At 47.1% G+C, this 21162-nt stretch overlaps 1 non-coding gene and 1 pseudogene across 1 annotated transcript; one reads left to right on the forward strand and one right to left on the reverse strand.

The window, feature by feature from the left end:
- The first annotated feature begins 5460 nt into the window (after positions 1-5460).
- Positions 5461-21162, forward strand: part of LOC120375375 — a 58097-nt pseudogene continuing 42395 nt past the window's right edge.
- On the reverse strand, positions 19232-19313 carry TRNAS-AGA. Its single transcript has one exon. It is a non-coding gene; the product is annotated as a tRNA-Ser (tRNA).

Genomic DNA, 21162 nt, shown 5'->3' on the forward strand with positions numbered 1-21162 from the left:
TTGCTGGGTGAGGAGTCCTGTCCCCTGGGTTATTCGAAGCTCTGGGGTCTCTAAAGAACCCGAGTAGTGATAACCTTATATCTTTATTTGTCATACAAGTTTTGACAAGTTTCCTTGCCCCCCTTTTTTGCCTTATCTCCCATACATACATATCATTTTTGGACATGTGCCTTTTTTGGTGCTGTCAGTCCGTTTAAAATTGCATTGAATGCATCCTTATTGGCTACATTAGCAACTACATTAATAACTGTAGCTTTGATGCCTTTTCAATAGGAAAATCTGCTGACTGTAGAATTCTAAAGTAAATAGGTGTGTGACTCATGCCTGGCTTGTGTGACAGGCAGATGAGCTCCTCTTTGATAGGAGATGCAGCTGAAGAAGTGAAGTTTTTACCACGAAAGCTGATGCCTAAATAAATCCGTTAGTCTTTAAGGTGCCACCACTGGACTCCTTGTTGTTTTTGATAGGAGAGCGTATAATTTTGACATTCAGGACCCCACGAGTGAAGGGAGAACAGAGCTATGGGAGGGGAGGAGAAGCGGGGAGTAGATAATTCTGGGGTGCCAGGACATGGGGAGGGGCTGTGCAGGGTTAGAGCTAAGAACCAGCAGGGAGAGATGAGGTTGTGAGAGACGAGGAGGAAAAGCAAGAAGTTCCCAAGGTGCCAGGAGGTGGTGCCGGCTGAGAGTAATGGGACAAAGAGGAGGGGAGTGTGGAGGAAGGGCACCCAGGAGGTGGGCTGGGTGGGTCAGTGGGAGGGAGGAGAGGTTTAGGGCTCTGGAGCTGTGGGGAATCCCAGACCTTTAACCCCGAATCCCTACCCAAGCTTTAGAGCCTATACTCCAGTTTTATTTCTGTTCAGTTTCGTTTCATTATACATTTTTTTCCTAAATATTATTATTTTAACTCTTGACCTCCCTCTTCCGCTCATTACCCCCCTCCCCATATAACCTCCCCATCTCTATGCACAGCGACCCTGGCCACCGATCTGGAGTCCTTGATGCATCCTCCCTCCCATCGCGGGGCCGCTACCCAGGCACAAATGGGCACTTTATTGATGATGTCACAGGGTGGTGGTGTAGCCTGTACAATTTTTATGCCTATAGGATGACGTATTGGGGTACAGCTTGTCCTTGTACATGGCTACTCAAAGTTAATTGAGGGGATGAAATGTGGTGAAACGTGATTTAATACAGACAGTTATAATTGAAATCATAGGCCAGGCTCAATACACGTAACAATTAGACTATATAGTAAAGAGGGTCTTGCCCTGTGCATACTTACAAGTTGTGGACACCGTTGGAAACAAAGATCGAGGGGCAAGGGAGCCCATCAGAAGGGAGGCCCTGCTTCAGTTGACCCTATCTCAGGGACCCAACAAAACGAAAAAATGGTCACTCGGAAAGATAATTTATCCACTTTATTATGGTAATAGGATGGCTATATACCATATCTGCTCCTTTACTCTGATTACAATAATGTCAATAGCTTCCCCAACCCATATGTAGCCTTTGGGAAGTCCATAATTTAGCATCAAGCATTAATACTCATGATTTACATCACTTAGTTATTAATAATTCCAATATATGAATGCGTCCAACTGTTGAGATACTGCATAGCAACCTAATTGCTAAAGCCCACCCCCGCTTTCAGAATCCTGTGGCGTGTTGCACCTGTTTGTGGTTACGCGTTAGTCTCTCAAAATCAGGGTGCAAAATATCTGACTTGGGATTCTCTCCTTAGGCCTATTCAGATAAATCCCAGACTTCAGCATAGCTACTCCCACAAAGCCTCCACCTAATATACGGCCCTTAACTGTAGCAAGCTTTGGCTATGTTTACACTACCGCAGTCAGTCGACCTACACTGCGCAACTCCAGCTACGTGAATAAAGTAGCTGGAGTCAGCGCATCTTAGATCGCGTTACCACAGGGTGTAAGCTGCAGGGGGTCGACTTACTTTACTCCTCTCATCTGGATAGAGTACAGGGGTCGACTGGAGAGCGATCTGCAGTCGATTTAGCGGGTGTTTACTACACCTGCTAAATCGACCATGGGTGGATCGATCTCAGAGTGTCGAACCCGGCTGTAGTGTAGACCTGCATCGCCTCCTTGCCCCTCCACGCGAGTTCCTAGCTAATAAGCAATACTCTGATCATGACATTTTCCTCTAGCGAGTATAAAATTGCCCACAAGACATGGTGGTCGTAGATGATAAAATCAGGTCGGGGTCAACAGGAGTGAGAGTTTGGAGAGTCTTGTCCCCTCTCCCCATCTGCAGCAGCCACAAGCTGTCTTCCTCCAGGCTCCTTGGATCTCTGAGCCTGTCCTCCTGAGCTTGCGTGGCCCAGTTCTTGTTTCTTACATTCTCCTTTTCTGGAAGAATTAGGGCTGTTGCTTCTGAATTTTAGTGTTTAATTCCCAGCCTTCTCCACACACTGGGAAGTTTAATTCTCCTTCCCATTACACCTGAGTCACTAGATTTCCTAATTCCCAAAATCTGCTTTTGCAATGTCACAGTTCTGAGGTAGCGAAGCCTTTGACCTGCCTCCATGGTCTGCTCAAGCAATGGCCTCTCGGTATCAGGCCTCTAGCCTGCCCTCTCTATGGGTGGGGACCCACATGCCTCTCCTGTTTGACCAGGGTGTGAGGATTGCAGCTTGTTCTCCACTGTGTTCACTGGACTAACATCCAGTTCTTGTGCTTTGCTTTCTCTCCAAGGGCTCTGAGCCATGTGTGTGTGTGATAGAGGCAGGAATTTTGGTGATACTTCTATGATGCCAATACACACCTCAGTTTCCTCTGTGGTTGGTATTGCTATGATTATAAAGAGGAGGAGACATGAGGTGTTTTGTCACGGAGCTGTCACGGGGTGATATGAATGGGTCATTAAGGACAGGCTGGGACCAACCTACATCAATGGAATACCCAACAGAGACAAGGGAATAATTGTCACCTGTCCATGGGAGGATCTCAGCTTTGCTGAGTGAAGCATACATGGACTCAGGATGTGCTTGGGAGCAGGAAGAACTGGGTTTGCAGACACAGGGAGCTCTACCGGAGCGAAGACAAACGGACAGGCAAAGTGAAAGGAAACAAAACTCTTTTTAACAGCAGTGTGGGTCAAGAGCATTGGCCAATATGGACTATATTGTGTTCTTTGCTTCTCTGTCCTAATCTAAAGCCTTTCTAAAGCTGTGTTTCAGTTAACTAATAAACCTTGCTATGTTTTAACAGTCTGCCCAGTGTCACAGCAAAAACTTGCTGAGGTGCATTGAAGCATGAATGAGGAGCAGTCTCTGAACAGGAGTGTCATTCAGCTGGGACCTGCTGGCAGAGCTCACAGATTGAAATAGGAGTGTTGAATCCAGAGGCTCAGTCTCAAGTGTTGAAGCGACATGGTCTATCCTTGTGGAAGAACGGGACCCCTTGAGGGTCTAGTGCACTCAAGGGGCACCTCCCAAGGACTGTTTAAAAGCCAGGGCATTGCACAGATCCTGTACATCCATGACAGTGCGCTGGAGGTTAAGCCTTATGGGAAAAAGATATAAAACACGAAAAGGATCTAAATGTGTATTTACCATTGCACCCTCCTCAGTCCTCGTGGGAATCCCTCATCAGTTACAAAGTGTATTAAAACCTTCCTCTAAGGCTCACCTCTTGATTATCAGGTCGTGTCAGTTTTGTTAGAGGGCTTTCCCTTCCCCCACTCACTTCCCTGGTTCTTGTCATGCAGACAGCAAGCAGAAAAAGACCAGAAGTCTGAAGGGCAGATAGTGCGATGTTTATTGGGGTTATTTCCAAGCAAGCAGATTCCGAAGCCCTTCACACCAGTCGGGCTTATCGCTATACCCCCAGAGAGTCTGTTCCCCAGTGTCCCGTTCCCAGCTCTGAGGCCGCAGAGCGTTTACCCTGCATCCCCCTTCCCAGCTCTGATGCTGCAGAGCCTTGCCTGTGTCCCTGTTCCCATTCCCCTCATTAATAAACCTGATTCCAATTTCCTTCCCCTCGTGTTTGACCCCAGTTTATATAGTCATATTCCCAGCTACACCTTAACCAATCATTTTACTGAAATGTAACTAACCAGTCCTAACATATTGTAACATAATTACCTAACCAATTATATCCTACTACCCTAATTAACTTACACCCAGCAAAATTAATTATACAGCAGGCAGAAACAATTAGAGAACCAGAGAAGTGGTGGACATAAAGATAAAACAGTACAGAAATGAGGGTACCACAACCGTTGATAAGTGATTTCTTGCCAGACAGGATGCTATCAAACTAAACTTTCTTTAAGCATCTTAAGATCTGTTTCTTTATCTGGTGGTTCTACCCTTCCCCATTCTGTGGTTGTCTTGTCTAGTTAGATTGTAAATCGTTTAGGCATGGGCCATCTACTATTCTGTGTTTGTACTTTGCCTAGCACAATCGGGACCCACTGTTAGTTGGTGTTTAAGCACTAAGGTAATGCACATGATTTATAATAATAACTCTCCTGCCACTTTAAGCCAAGGAAGCCGGCCTTGGGATGTTACTGCTTAAAAATGAGCTGGGGTTAAAACTGTGGACTATTCTTTGTGACAAGTATCCCACAAATTCCACTGACCTCCCTTGTTTTCTTTGCCTGGCGTAGGGTTTCTAAATTCCAAACCTGATGTGATCTCGCAGCTGGAACGAGGGGAAGAGCCGTGGGTCCCAGACCTCCAGGACTCTGAGAAAGAAGTGCTCCAGAGCTGCCTGCACAGGTGAGGGATTGGTTAAACCAACTCAAAAACTCTCCATGAATACAGGAAACATTTGGGATGCCCTACAAAGACCTTGTGAGCTCTCCAAGTTCAGGATTGTTCCTTCAGATGTGGAATCATTAGGCAGATGTCACTTATGGCTTCCTACCTATCCTGACTAACAACTGGCAGCAGATCCCTACCTGATCCCGCTTTCCCCTGCATGTTCTGGTGAGATGCAGACCAAAACTGATCCCTTCCTTTCTCCTCTGGGGAAGGGTGTGGGGAAAATCAGCTCCTGATAGGTTTGATCTCCCACACACATTTTGGTTTGTTCATCCCTTTTTAAATTCCTGTCTCTGAGACTTCCTTTTCTCAGGCACAGGAGTGACCTATGTCTGGATTCTCTCTGTCTCCCATCAGGTGATGGGATGGCGAGTGAGAATGAGGAGACACCCCAGCAGGAAGAAGCTGAGCAAGTAGAACCACATGGGATGTTATCAGGAAGACCCAAAGGGAATGTTTCCGGGAGTTGTGCACTCCCAGAAAAGCAAAAGCCTGTGAGACTGAGCAGAGGCCAGAAGAAAACTTCAGTAGCCTCTCAGACCTTATTACACACAAGAGAATCAACTTGAAGAGACACGTTACACATGGCATGAGTGTGGGGAAAGCTTCAATGAGAGCTCAGACCTTTTCACACATCAGAGAATCCACAGAGGAGAGAGACCCTACATGTGCTCTGAGTGTGGAAAGGCTTCAGTCGGAGCTCTACCCTTATCGCACACAGGAGAATCCACACAGGAGAGACGCCCTACACATGCTCTGAGTGCGGAAAAGCTTTAAATGGCACTCAAACCTTATCAAACATCGTAGAATCCACACAGGAGAGAAGCCCCACACATGCTCGGAATGTGGGAAAAGCTTCAGTTGCAGCTCAAACCTTATCACACATCGTAGAATCCACACTGGAGAGACGCCCTACACATGTTCTGAGTGCGGGAAAAGTTTCAATTGGAGCTCAGACCTTATCAAACATCATAGAATCCACACTGGAGAGACGCCCTACACATGCTCTGAGTGGGAAAAGCTTCAGTCAGAGCTCTACCCTTATCGCACACAGGAGAATCCACACCGAGAGACGCCTACACATGCTCTGAGTGTGGGAAAAGCTTCAATCGGAGCTCAAACCTTATCGCACATCAGAGAATCCACATGAGAGAGATGCCCTACACATGCTCTGAGTGTGGGAAAAGCTTCAATCGGAGCTCAGACCTTATCAAACATCAGAGAATCCACACTGGAGAGAAACCCTACACATGCTCTGGATGCGGGAAAAGCTTCAATCGGAGCTCAACCCTTATCATACATCAGAGAATCCACACAAGAGAGACACCCTACATGTGCTCTGAGTGTGGGAAAAGCTTCAGTCAAAACTCACACCTTATCTCACATCGTAGAATCCACACAAGAGAGACCCTACACATCCTCTGAGTGTGGGAAAAGCTTCATTGAATGCTCAGACCTTGTCAGACATCATAGAATCCACAGTGGAGAGAGACTCTGCACATGCTCTGCATTTGGGAAAAGCTTCGATCAGAGGTCATTCCCTATTAGATATCAGAAAATCCAAACGGGAGAGAACTGTAAGAAATGCCTTGATTAGGGCTGGCCAAAGATTTTTTTTTGTTTTTGTTTTTTTATTTAAATCACATTTGTTAATACCAGTATAGTGATCTTCGCACCATCTTCACCATGGTCTCTCAGCTCCCCCAGATGAGTTGCCTCCTTCTGCCTTTTGCAGCTCACCCTTCTTTGGGGTCAGTTCTGTGATCTTTTCTATCAACTCCTTTCCTTTTGACTTGTAGGAGCATGTGTCCCTCCAGCCAGGAATGTTCATCAGCTCCAGGTCGGGGAGAGAGGGTTGATGCCAACAAGCTACCCTGAGGCAAAAGCTACCTGTGTCTTACATCCACTAGGATTGTACATGGAATTGGCTGCTCAAGTTAGTGATTTTGGTGTAAAAAGACAATCATAGTTGTAGAGCAGAAGCAGCCCAGAGAGTGAACCTAACAGGTAATGATCAAGTGATCTCTCTCCTGCCATCCATCTCCACCCTCTGACAAACAGGCTAGGGACACCATTCCTTACCCATCCTGGCTAATAGCCGTTAATGGACTTAACCTCCATGAATTTATCCAGTTCTCTTTTAAACCCTGTTATAGTCCTAGCCTTCACAACCGCCTCAGGCAAGAAGTTCCACAAGTTGACTGTGCGCTGTGTGAAGAACTTCCTTTTATTTATTTTAAACCTGCTACCCATTAATTTCATTTGGTGGCCCCTAGTTCTTGTATTATGGGAGTAAGTAAATATCTTTTCCTTATCTACTTTCTCCACATCACTCATGATTTTATATACCTCTATCATATTCCCCCTTAGTCTCCTCTTTTCCAAGCTGAAAAGTCCTAGCCTCTTTAATCTCTCCTCATATGGGACCCGTTCCAAACCCCTAATCATTTTAATTGCCCTTCTCTGAACCTTTCTAATGCCAGTATATCTTTTTGACATGAGGAGACCACATCTGTAGGTAGTATTCAAGATGTGGGCGTACCATGGAGCTATATAAGGGCAATAATATATCCTCCGTCTTATTCTCTATCCCCTTTTTAATGATTCCTAACATCCTGTTTGCTTTTTTGATTGCCTCTGCACACTGCGTGGACATCTTCAGAGAACTATCCATGATGACTCAAGATCTTTTCCTGATTTGTTGTAGCTAAATTAGCCCCCATTATATTGTATGTATAATTGGGGTTATTTTTTCCAATGTGCATTACTTTACATTTTTCCACATTAAATTTCATTTGCCATTTTGTTGTTCAGTCACTTAGTTTTGTGAGCTGTTTTTTAAGTTCTTCACAGTCTCGTTTGGTCTTAACTATCTTGAGCAATTTAGTGTCATCTGCAAACTTTGCCACCTCACTTTTACCCCTTTCTCCAGATCATTTATGAATAAGGTGAATAGGATTGGTCCTCGGACTGACCCTTGGGGAACACCACTAGTTACCCTCTCCATTCTGAGAATTTACCATTTATTCCTACCCTTTGTTCCCTGTCTTTTAACCAGTTCTCAATCCATGAAAGGACCTTCCTTTTATCCCATGACAACTTAATTTACGTAACAGCCTTTGGTGAGGACCTTGTCAAAGGCTTTCTGGAAATCTAAGTACACTATGTCCACCGGATCCCCTTGTCCACATGTTTGTTGATCCCTTCAAAGAACTCTAATAGATTAGTAAGATACAATTTCCCTTTACAGAAACCATGTTGACTTTTGCCCAACAATTTATGTTCTTCTATGTGTCTGACAATTTTATTCTATTTATTGTTTCAACTAATTTCCCAGTACTGACGTTAGACTTACTGGTCTGTAATTGCCGGGATCACCTCTAGAGCGCTTTCTAAATATTGACGTTACATTAGCTATCTTCCAGTCATTGGGTACAGAAGCCGATTTAAAGGACAGGTTACAAACCATAGTTAATAGTTCTGCAACTTCACATTTGAGTTCTTTCAGAACTCTTGGGTGAATGCCATCTGGTCCCAGTGACTTGATAAACTCAACATTAACAATGAATTCCAAAACCTCTTTTAGTGATACTTCAATCTGTGACAGTTCCTCAGATTTGTCACCTACAAAAGCCAGCTCAGGTTTGGGAATCTCCCTAACATCCTCAGCCGTGAAGACTGACACAGAGAATCCATTTAGTTTCTCAATGGCTTTATCATCTTTAAGCGCTCCTTTTGTATGTCGATCATCAAGGGGCCCCACTGGTTGTTCAGCAGGCTTTCTGCTTCTGATATACTTAAAAAACATTTTATTACCTTGTGAGTTTTTGGCTAGCCATTCTTCAAACTCCTCTTTGGCTTTTCTTATTAAATTTTTCACTTAATGTGGCAGTGCTTATGCTCCTTTCTATTTACCTCACTAGGGTTTGACTTCCACTTTTTAAAAGATGCCTTTTTATCTCTCATTGCTTCTTTTACATGGTTGCTAAGCCCCGGTGGCTCATTTTTAGTTTTTACTGTGTTTCTTAATTTGGAGTATACATTTAAGTTGGTCTGTGTAGTGGGGCGGACTGCCCCACTCCCTGTGAAAGTGGGCTGTGGCAGGCCAGGGTGCCTGCGCAGACAGGGAGCCAATCAGAAAAGGGCTTATTGTGAGCCAATCAGGGCCCAGTTTGGAGACAGCCAATCAGGGCCAGGCTCAGACATATATAAAGGCTGCGCAGGAAGGGAGCAGTCAGTCTGTCCCTGGCCTTTGAGAGGGGAAGGTCAGTCTCCAAGGGTGGAGACTAGCACCGCGGACAGCGCAGTGCTGGCCTGGGCCTGGGCTCGGGGAGGCTAGAGAGCTTGAGCCCGTAGCCTGCCAGGCTGCAGGCCCTGAAGGGAAGGGCCTAGCGGGAAGGGGCCATAGGGGAAGTGGCCCAGGGAAACAGACAGCGGAGGGGAGAGAAGGACAGCGAGGCTGAGGCCAGAGGGTCCCTGGGCCGGGACCCAGAGTAGAGGGTGGGCCTGGGTCCCCCCCCACACTTCCTCCTTGCAGTACACCCAGCCAATGGCCGTAGGGAGTGGCCATTGTACTACCCCAGATCCCTGACAAGAGGGATTGGACTCAGAGGGCGGTTGGACATAGTGGCTGGGGTGTAGGACTGCTGATCACCGACCCCCGGAAGGGGGTGCAGATGGACTATGGGGCACTGCCAGAGAGCAGTGGCCTCGAAGAGGACGCCGCTGAGCAGGCAGCAACGCGGGTCCAGAGACAGCAACAGAGGGCAGAACGACGGACGGGACACCACCAGGAGGGGGCGCTCCACTGGACAGAGCTAATTCCCGGAGTCACCAGTGGGAGGGGCCAGGTGGTGAGTCCCAACCCGTTACAGTCCTCTATTATGGTGTCTTTAAAAAGCGTCCATGCAGCTTGCAGGGATTTCACTTTAGTCACTGGACCTTTTAATTTCTGTTTAACTAACCCCCTCATTTTTGCATAGTTCCCCTTTTTTAAATTAAATGCCACAGTGTTGGGCTGTTGAAATGTTCTTCCCACCACAGGGATGTTAAATGTTATTATATTATGCAGTTTATTTTGAGCAACTGCAGTTAGTCGGGAGAGTATACACAGGCAGAGTTTCCCCTCCTGAGGTAGGTCTCGGTTAGATAAACAGTTAAGGCAAGCATTTATACCTTTTGTGACATGCAGTTGTTGCTCATTACTGTATTTTGTTTGTACATATTCCTTTCTGATCTCTTACTTCTCTCAGCAATTTCTGTTACAGTCTGCATTCTATTCTTATCTAACACAAGGTCGAAAAACAGCATCTCTTCCAGTTCTTTTCCACTCGCCCAGGCCCTGCTTGGAAGTCTCGCGTTATTAGCTGTTAGTTAGCCTGGTAAATATCAAAATAAGGAGAAAACACAGTTATACAAAGCAAAACAAAATCACAAACAGAGATGTCATTGGAAATACAAAAATAAAAAAGGGAAATGCAATCTCCATTACTTTATCATGTCTGGGCCATTCCTGTATCGAGAGCACCTGCTAAGGTCCCTGTGTGCTTACGAGAAACCTGGAGGAACTCATACCACAGCCTGAACATGAAACTCAACTGCTCCCAGGTGCCGCAGTAAAACCCTTTCCCTGCTGTGACATTGCACTCCATGTGATTTTATGAAAATATGCTAATGAGTGTGAATATAATGTAACTGGAATATGCTTCATGCAAAAGGTCTCTTGTACAGTATCATTAAAAAGCTTATAATCTACTGAGTGTGTTCATGCTATTTGTATGAACCGATCATTCTTGTATCTGAAACTAGAACTATAATATGAACTATACTCGGAGGTCCTGTTGTAATGATGCAAAGTGTGGGCCATTAATAGTGGTTTGGACTCTTGAAGGCTCCCATTAACCAGGACAATTGACTGGAGATGGCTCTGTCCTGCACCATCTGTGAGTCAGGCCAGGAAGAATGAAGGCTTGGGGTCTCACAGGACATATGACCATGTCCCCTGGTACAGGAATCCATCTTAAACCTGGGGCTTTTCCCCAGGAGAGAGACGAAAGATTCCTGCCTTGTACCAAAGCTGTATAAGGGGGTGAAACAGAAGAAAGGTGGCTGCAGTCATGAGTCAAGTATCAGAGGGGTAGCCGTGTTAGTCTGGATCTGTAAAGCAACAAAGAATCCTGTGGCACCTTATAGACTAACAGACGTTTTGCAGCATGAGCTTTCGTGGGTGAATACCCACTTCTTCGGATGCAAGTGGTGGAAATTTTCCCTATCAATGTAGCATAGGTAGAGAAGGGGCGTGAGTGGACGGGAGCTGAGGAAGCGTTGTTCCAGGTCAGCCATAAAAATATTGGCATATTGTGGAGCCATGCGGGTGCCCATAGCGGTGCCACTGATCTGGAGATATATATTGTCATCAAATCTGAAATAGTTGTGTCTGAGGATAAAGGCACAGAGCTCAGCAACCAATTGTGCTGTGGCATCATCAGGGATACTGTTCCTGACAGCTTGTATTCCATCAGCGTGTGGGATGTTGGTGTAGAGAGCCTCTACATCCATGGTGGCCAGGATGGTTGTTTTCTGGAAGGTCACCAATGCATTGTAGTTTCCTCAGGAAATCAGTGGTGTCACGGAGATAGCTGGGAGTGCTGGTGGCATAGGGTCTGAGTAGAGAGTCCACATATCCAGACAGTCCTTCAGTGAGAGTTCCAATGCCCGAGATGATGGGGCGTCCAGGATTTCCAGGTTTGTGGATTTTGGGCAGTAGATAGAATAGCCCTGGTCGGGGCTCTAAGGGTATGTTGATTTGTTCCGGTGTTAGTGTAGGGAGTGTCCTGAGTAGATGGTTCAGTTCCTTAGTGTATTCCTCAGTGGGATCTGAGGGAAGTGGCCTGTAGAATTTGGTGTTGGAGAGTTGTCTGGCGGCCTCCTTTTGGTAGTCAGACCTGTTCATGATGACAACAGCACCTCCTTTATCAGCCTCTTTGATTATAATGTCAGGATGGTTTCTGAGGCTGTGGATGGCATTGCGTTCTGCACGACTTAGGTTATGAGGCAAGCGATGTTGTTTTTCCACAATTTCTGCCTGTGCACGTCGGCGGAAGCATTCAATGTATAGGTCCAGACTGTCATTTCGACCCTCAGGAGGAGTCCATGTGGAGTTCTTTTTGTGCTGTTGGTGGGAGGGTAACTGTGTATCAGTGCGCTGTTCAGTGTTGTCCTGAAAGTATTCTTTGAGTCGGAGACGGCGAAACTAGGCTTCCAGATCGCCGCAGAACTGTATCATGTTGGTGGGGTGGCAGGGCAAAAAAAGAGTCCCCGAGATAGGACAGACGTTTCTTCTGGGCTGAGTGTGTGGTTGGATAGATTGATGATATTGCTGGGTGGGTTAGGGGTACCACGGTTGTGGCCCCATGTGGCAGGTAGGAGTTTAGACAGCTTACAGTCCTTTTTCCTTTGTAGAGAGGTGAAGTGAGTGATGTAGATCTCCTGTCTTATTTTAGTGAAGTCCGTTTGTATGGAAGTTTGGTTATTGATGAGAGTCTCCAGGTTGGAGAGCTCTTTTTTGATGTTTTCCTGTTTGCTGTATAGGAGGCTGATCAGGTGGTTCCTCAGTTTCTTTGATAGAGTATGGCATAATCTCTCACTGTGGTCTGTGTAGTATGTAGATAGCAGTGGATTTTTTACCTTTAGTCCATTTGGTATGATGTCCATCCATTTGCATTTGGAAAGGAAGATGATGTCTGTCTGTATTTGTGCAAGTTTCTTCATGAGGTTGATGGATTTCCACTCCATACGGCTAAATGCAGTGCCTTGCATGGTGTCAAGTATCAGAGGGGTAGCCGTGTTAGTCTGGATCTGTAAAAGCAACAAAGAATCCTGTGGCACCTTATAGACTAACAGACGTTTTGCAGCATGAGCTTTCGTGGGTGAATACCCACTTCTTCGGATGCAAGTGGTGGAAAATTTCCACCACTTGCATCCGAAGAAGTGGGTATTCACCCACGAAAGCTCATGCTGCAAAACGTCTGTTAGTCTATAAGGTGCCACAGGATTCTTTGTTGCTTTTACAGTCATGAGAAATCCCTTAGCTACCACCTGAGCTGGAACAAGGACTATACCAGATGAAAAGATTGGGCCTAGACTAGAAATAAGTCTAGTCTGCAAAAGAAGCTTTTTGGAAGATCTCTGAGGATGAGATTTTTATCTGTATTAGGCTTAGACTTGCATGTTTTTGTTTTATTTTGCTTTGTGGAGAATAGAAACTCCACAGAGAAGGAAAAGTTAATGCCCTAGAAAAGTGTCTGTGTGTGTGTTTGTGAGATGGGTGGGAGGGTGTCTAGAAACCACTCTTCTCTAGTTTTTCTCTGATTTCCTGTAGAAAATCTGAAGCCGGGAGTAAAAAAATCATTTTCTCTGAGGTTTGAACTTAAGGCCTTCAGAATATGAGACTGACACGCTGCCAACTGCACTGAGAAGGCTTGGAAAACTTTAGGCTCAGTGCATATAGGACCCTTCTACAGCCGTGACTGGGGCAGGGAAAGAGCCAGGAATGTGCTGGAAGACGCAGGGAGCTCTGGTGACCAGAGACTTTTCCTGGCAGCTTTCACAGCAGCAAAGAAATCAATTCATGCTGCCAGTGAACAATCTACTGGAACTAATGGCAGCACAGGGGGGATATTTCCAAGCTGTGCACCTACTTCCACATTTTAGAACTTACTCTCCTTTTCCTAGTAGGGCACTTTCCATGTGAATTAAGCAAAGCAAGTTGGGGAAACTACACAGGTAATAGAAACCAGGGCGCCAGATAAGGCTTGAATTCATGACCCCAGCAGTTTCCCCATTTGCACTAACCAGTTGCACCAGTGCAGGTGCTTCTTAGACAAAGCTGGGAAGCAGGCAGTTATCAGTCTCTGGGTCACATCTTTGCCTGGTAATTGAAAGGTTGATGCATCAAACCTAACTCAAGATGCGGCTTTTCAGCCATGAGACTCCATGACATTTTAACAGGAAGAAAATCTCCTCAATTCTCGTTTAGCCCCATTTGACTCCTTCTGCCCATCTCCGCCGCCCCCACCCCCGCCAGTCACTTTCCTTCCCCACTGGGGCCACGCAGAGAGGAGTCCCAGTCAGTCTCTGTCACAGAGTCTGTATCCCATAAAGGGAGGGAGGGGTCGCTCCAAAACACTGATAATGGGGTGGGGAGTGGTGTGTGTGGTTAGGGGGAGAAAGGATGGAGATCTCACAGTGGGTCCCAGAGAGATTCCCCCAGATTGGGGAGATCCCCTGCTGCCCCCATCAGCCAGCTGTGGGAAGAACAACTTGATATTGCTTGGGGAAGCCACCTTTAAAAACACAAGTGTAATATGCTAGTTATATTTTAATAAGACCAAAGCCTCCTCAAACCCAGGGTCACACTCATTGGAATGATTTTGCCTTGATATTTTAGCAGCCGCAGACACAAAGCGAGTCAAATTACAGTTTCCGTTTGGAGTCAGTGCACACACAAGAATCCGGAGGCTTTTAATTCCTTAGGTTCTGCCGCCATTTCATTTGTTTCCTGTTCCAAGATTTATCCTTGTGCAAAGCAACGTTACGCCCTTGGGAGTGTCCCGCTCCCTGGTCCTGCCTGCCGCCCCTGGGCAATTTAAAAGGGCCTGGGGACCCCCGCCACCACCGCCAGCAGCACAAGGGGACTAAGGCACTTTCCTGCCCGCCCTCGCTGCGTGTGGCACACCACTCCTGGAACGGCTGGCACGCCCTTCGGCCCCTGGGGTGGGAGGGGTCTCTACGCTGCTCCTCCTGCGTGCCAACTCTGTCAACTGTGGCAATGGGAGCTGCAAGGGTGGAGTCTGCGGGCAGCGGTGCGTAGAGACACCCCCGGCCCTCCCGCTTAGGGGCTGCTGCCAGAGGGGTATGGGGTCTGGGTTGGGGCAGGGGGTTGGGGGTGCAGGAGATGGTGAAGGGTGCAACATTTACCTCAGGCATCTCCCAAAAGCAACCTGCACCCCACACCCAAATTCCTTCCAAGACCCTGCTCCCCACACACCCTCCTGCACCTCAACCCCCTGACTGAACCCAGACCCTGCACCCAAACTCTCTCCCAGAGCCCAACCCCTCTCCCTCCCTCACCCAAACTCCCTCCCAGAGCCTTAGGCAAATGTGTGTGGGGTGTGGGGCAGGACTTGGTTCCATTCTGGGCACCACCAAAAATTATACAAATCTGCCACCCCTGTCCAGCCCAACCTTCTGCTGATGCACCTCAGCCCAGACCTGTGCATGGTTTTAAGCTTGCATTACTTAAATTCCATGACATTGAGGGATTTCAGCTCCCCTTTGCCCAGAGGGAACCTTCACCCCACTCCCAACCAGGTTCTTGTCCATGGCATCACTGTAGGGGGGCTGGGTCCCTCGGTGTCTTTTCTCTCTCTACAACAGGCCAGGGTGCAATAACGGGGGCATCTGAGCACCCAGGACCTTCTATGGGGCTGCCATTCCCCTTCCCCTTCTGTGGTCTCATCAGTCATTGACTCCAGCCTTTTTTCTATCCATCGTCAGCACCATCCCAAGCAAGCTGCACTCGCCTCAAAAAGACAGAGAGTCCTGTGGCACCTTACAGAGTAACAGACATATTGGAGCATAAGCTTTCATGGGTGAATACCCACTTCGTCAGACGCATGTGGCAGAAATTTGCAGAGGCAGGTATAAATATGCAGGCAAGAATCAGTCTAGAGCTAAGGAGGTTAGTTCAATCAGGGAGCATGAGGCCCTCTTCTAGCAGTTGAGATGTGAATACCAAGGGAGGAGAAATTGCTTTTGTAGTTGGCTAGCCAAGAGTCAGGGCCAAGTATCCCTAGGCCACCCCGACAGGTGTTTGAAGAACAGGGAAACAAAGGGCACCACAAACTTATGTTTTTTGGATGAGCCAAGAAAAGGGAGCAGCATTGTCCCCCTCGGGCAGCCCCTGTTCAATTCCAGGTCAGAAAACAAAACTCTTCTGCAAGAATATCCAAAAAATATTGTGTTTCACTTTACTTCATAAGTACAGTTGTGTGGCAATTAAATGATGACCCTAAAGTTTCATAAAAGCAAAGAACATTAAACAAAATAGTGTGGGAAATACGGATGTATCTGAGGAAAGGGCTTGGAATGAAGAAAGACAAAAATTGATCGGTCGAGAGAACAGGCCCTGTTTCCCCCTGGTTTGGAGCTTCTCCCACAACTACTGGAATAGAAAAGCTAAGCAAATGGGGTTCTATTGTTGCACAGGAGATTGAAGTGAGGTTATTTTCTCCAGATGGTCATGTCAGGAGTGGGGTTTGAAACCACGTCTCTATGCAGAGACCAGAACACCCAAGAGATAGGAGAAAAGAGTCTTAAAACTGGCACTTTAGACCAGTGCGCCATCCTCCTGCTACAAAGACTCTGACTTATGAGCCCTCGTTTTTGTTAATAGTTGATGAACTCTTTAGGGAGGTCGAGGTGGCACATCTCTTTCAACTCCTAGAAACCTTCTACAGCACAGCTGATTTTTAGACACACTCACCCGGACCTAAAGTTACACGTTTCCTGGAGCTCCATGAGTTCTGTGGTGTTGTAATCTCCCTGCTTGTGTTTTAAGTGAACAAAAGATGGGTGCTGGTATTCTGAGACAGTAATGGTGAACCTCAAAATCCTTCCCAGACAGTTAAGCAACCAGCACCCACAACCTCTACCATGATAGCATTGGGGGCAGATAGCTCAGTGGTTTGAGCATTGGCCTGCTAAACCCAGGGTTGTGAGCTCAATCCTTGAGGGTCACTCAAGGATCTGGGGCAAAATTGGTCCCACTAGTGAAGGCAGGGGGCTGGACTTGATGACCTTTCAAGGTCCCTTCCAGTTCTAAGAGATTGGTATAGCTCCAATTATTACCTATTTTTATTTTTATTACCTGTCTGGCAACAACTCACTGATCAATAGCTGGGGTGTGAAATCCTCATTTCTGTGTTGTTCTATCACTGTAGTCCCCACTTTCCTATTGCTTGTCTGCATAATCTCTGTCTGGTTCTATGACTGTTTCTGTCTGCTGTATAATTAAATTGTTGGGTGTACACTAAGGTAAATTAAGGTGTTGGGGTATAATTGGTTAGATAATCATGTTACAATGTGTTAGGATTGGTTAGTTACATTTCAGTAAAATGCTTGGTTAAGGTATAGCTAAGCAGAACTCCAGTTTTACTATATAGTCTGCAGTCAGTCAGTAAGTACTGTGGGGAAGGGGAAGGGGAATGGGGGTAGGGAATTGGAATGATGTTTTGCTAAGGGGGCAAATAGTAATAGGAACAGGAATGGGAACAGGGACACAGGCAAGCCTCTGTGGTGTCAGAGCTGGGAAGGGGGATCCTGAGGCAGGAAATTGGAATCATTGCTTGCTGGAAGTTTACCCCAATAAACATTGAATTGTTTGCACCTTTGAACTTTGGGTATTGCTGCTCTCTGGTCACAAGAGAAGGACCAGGGAATGGGAGGGTGTCATAACTATAAAGGGAAGGGAACCGCCTCCTGTGTACAATACTATAAAATCCCTCATGGCCAGAGACACCAAAATCCTTTTACCTGTAAAGAGTTAAGAAGCTCAGGAAACCTGGCTGGCACCTGACCCAAAGGACCAATAAGGGGACAAGATACTTTCAAATCTTGGTGGGGGGAAGGATTGTGTTTCTGCTCTTTGTTTTGGGGTTGTTCACTCTTGGGACTAAGAGGGACCAGACATCAATCCAGGCTCTCCAAATCTTTCTGAACCAGTCTCTCATGTTTCAAACTTGTAAGTAACAGCCAGGCAAGGCGGGTTAGGTTTATCTTTGTTTTCTCAACTTGTAAATGTTCCTTTTTGCTGAGAGGATTTTATCTCTGTTTGCTGTAACTTTGAACCTAAGGCCAGAGGGGGTTCACCTGGGCTCTATGAATCTGATTACCCTGTAAAGTTATTTTCCATCCTGATTTTACAGAGATGGTTTTTACCTTTTCTTTCTTTAATTAAAAGTCTTCTATTTAAGAACCTGATTGATTTTTCCTTGTTTTAAGATCCAAGGGGATTGGATCTGGACTCACCAGGAATTAGTGGGGGAAAGGAGGGGGGATGGTTAAATTCTCCTTGTGTTAAGATCAGGGCCGGCTCCAGGCACCAGCTGAGCAAGCTGGTGCTTGGGGCGGCAGATTCTACGGGGCGGCTTCCGCCCAAACCTAGGCAGCACGGACGCTTTCCTTTTTTTTTTTTTTTTTTTGCTGCTCCGGCCGCCCTGTAGGGGGTGGCAGTGTGGAGGAGGCGAGCCCCCTGCAGCAAACTCGGCAGGGCAGCCCGCGTCCTTCCCTCCTCGCGGACCGGAGCAGAGCGGAGCCCTCCCACCAGGCAGCGTGGCGGTCGGGGCCGCGTGGTGAGTGCTCCGCTGAAGCGCTGGCCACCCCCCTTCTCTCTCCCCCCGCTCCCTCCCCTTCCCCGCCGCTGGACCAGGTGCACACTCTGCAGCACAGGAGTCCCCTGGCTCCGGCCGCCCTGTGGGGTTTTTTGTTTTGTTTTTCCCTGCTTTGCCGGCCGCGCTGTTGTTTCCCCGCACCTCCCGCTCCAGCCCTGCCGTTTTTGTGTTGTTCCCCAGCTTTGCCGCTCCAGCCGCGCCGTGTCCTCCCCACTTTGCCGCTTCAGCCGCGCCGTGTCCTCCCCACTTTGCCGCTTCAGCCGCGCCGTGTCCTCCCCACTTTACCGCTTCAGCCGCGCCGTGTCCTCCCCACTTTGCCGCTCCAGCCGCGCCGTGTCCTCCCCACCTTTGCTGCTCCAGCCGCGCCGTGTTCTCCTCCTCCCCGCTTGCCGCTCCAGCCGTGCCGTTTTTTTCCCTCCTGCTTTGCTGCTCCAGTGGCCCCACCTCCTTTTTTTTTTTTTTGCTTGGGGCGGCAAAAAAGCCAGAGCCGGCCCTAGTTAAGATCCAAGGGGTTGGATCGCTGTTCACCAGGGACGTGGTGAGGAAGTCTCTCAAGACTATCCAGAAAAGGGAGCTAGTTTGAGAGTGGTGGCAGCAAGACCAGATCTAAGCTAGTAGTTAAGCTTAGAAGTGTTCATGCAGGGCCCCACATCTGTACCCTAAAGTTCAGAGTGGGGAAGGAACCTTGACAGAGGGTGATGGAATAAACCCTCTAACAAGTACGTCTTTCAGGGTGTGAAAAACCCCGGATCCAGTATAATTAAGCTGACCTAAGCCATGGTTAGATAGTGCTAAATGAAAGGAAAGATTGTTCTGTCAACATAGCTATTACAGGGATGGAAAACCCCTCCAGTCACTGTAGCAGCTGTCTAGTCCCCAGTGCTACAGCAGTATTTTAAGTGTAGACAGCCTCAGAGTGACATCAGATCTGGCTCCATAGATGCTCAGGCACTAAGACAACACTAATTACAATGCACTAATGTTTCCGTAGTTGGCAGGATTTTAACCTGCGTGGGGAGACCCCAATGGATTTCTAGTCCATCGCCTTAACCACTCGGCCACAACTACTTGATGTCCAACTGCTGCACTACACCATGATTCTCTTCTCACTGAATTGTCACTTCAAATTGCTCAGACCAGCTCCCCCAGCACACTCACAGCTGTGCATTAGTGTAAGTGTGTCCATGGCTGAACAGCAAGAGTTCCTGCCCATTTCCCTTCCAGCTGGAGCATGATTAGAGTGTGTTTGTGTGAACGACATTGCTATAAATTGTTGTTCATTCCCCACACTGACAATTCACACAGTCCCTTTCCTATTCGAATCTCCACCAGATCCTTCCAATAGCCAGGGTCAGGATTTCTCAGGGGCACTGAAATGTTTCAGGGGTTTGGTGCATGAACTCAGCCTTGCATTCCATCCCTGATGTTTCATGGACTAACAACAGCAGCAGAAAGAAAGAGCGGAGCCAATATCTCACTGTCAGAGGTGAAGGTGGCCACGTCCCCTCTGTCTGACCATTGCCATTGCAGGAGAGAAGGTTTCAATACAATTGAATGCCCTGGCTCAGACAAGAGACACAGGGAGGTTTTTGCTGTTCATGGATCTGTGCAAAGGAAATTGTGTCTCTGTGTGAAATTGAGGAGGGAAAAGAAACGTCCACATGGTGGCCCAGTGCCTTAAGGAATGTGGGTGAAGGACTCTGGCTGAGAAATTATTTAACAGGAATTTGTATCAATGTATTGCCCTGATTAAAAGCTATGGCTAAAAGGCAGCCACTGTTGTTAGTACTTGAACCTGCGTGGAGACACCCGAGTGGGTCTCAAGTCCATTGCCTTAACCAGGGATAGTCTATTATTTTATCAAGATCCAAATTTCTTGGTCAAGGTCTAGTCAATGTCTAGATGCCAGAGAAAATAATACACTGATGATAATAAGAAGAATATAGAAAGATTTTGCAGTCACTATGGGCATAACTATGATCATTGTTTCATGTTTCACTCTTAATATCTGGCACCACCACTGCCTTTCCCTTTAGTCTTCTAGTTAACAAAGGATAAAACTAAACATCTCTTCAGATACCAGGGAGTGTTTTTGTTCATTCCTGCTAGCTACACAGGGGTTTGATGTAGCTGCTTTCAATCCTCCGGCTCTGCCGGGATAAGTAACATTTCAGGCTGTCACTGAACTGAAGGAGAGAGATCATTTTTTGACAGATGACGCCTTCTCTTAACAGTGTTTGGCTGGCTGGCAGCCCTGGTCCCAGGTCTCTCCTGAGGGAAGAAAGTTTCTGTGCAAAATACTAAAACTTTTAACAGAGAGGAGGGAAAGGCGATGGCCACATGATGGGGCCAGTATGTACCACAACATGGTTCTTTTATGTGGGATGACTCTGAACATTGACTGATCTCCACTCCCTTGTGTTTGAAGAGATGTTTAGTTGTGCAGTTAGGAACCTATAAGGCTGAAGCAATGTTATGGATGGTGACACTATGATTGAAGGGTTATTTAATGTTGTAGAAATTGTTAAAAACACTGAGCTTAAACTGGAACTGCCTGTTGTTAGAGGCTGGTTTCCCCACCTCAGTTCCATAAGCTCTGCTAGAAACACCCTGGGTTCTCTCCTGCCTCGGTGGGAACTGGAGGGAATCGTCCCCTGCTGCCCTTGGCTCCAGGCTGGTTTTTCTGGGAGAGGATGTGGAATTGATTTGTTTGCTGTTGAGAAGGGAGCCGGGCCAGTTCTCAGGGAACGAGAACTCCCAGCATCTTCCCAGCCCAGCCCAGGCTGCTGCCCTGTCCCAGCCTCTGTTCCCTTGGGGCCCGGCATGTTAAGAACATAAGAACATAAGAAAGGCCGTACCGGGTCAGACCAAAGGTCCATCTAGCCCAGTATCTGTCTACCGACAGTGGCCAATGCCA

The sequence above is a fragment of the Mauremys reevesii genome, linkage group 12 (assembly GCF_016161935.1).
Source record: "Mauremys reevesii isolate NIE-2019 linkage group 12, ASM1616193v1, whole genome shotgun sequence".
NCBI classification, from domain to species: domain Eukaryota; kingdom Metazoa; phylum Chordata; order Testudines; family Geoemydidae; genus Mauremys; species Mauremys reevesii.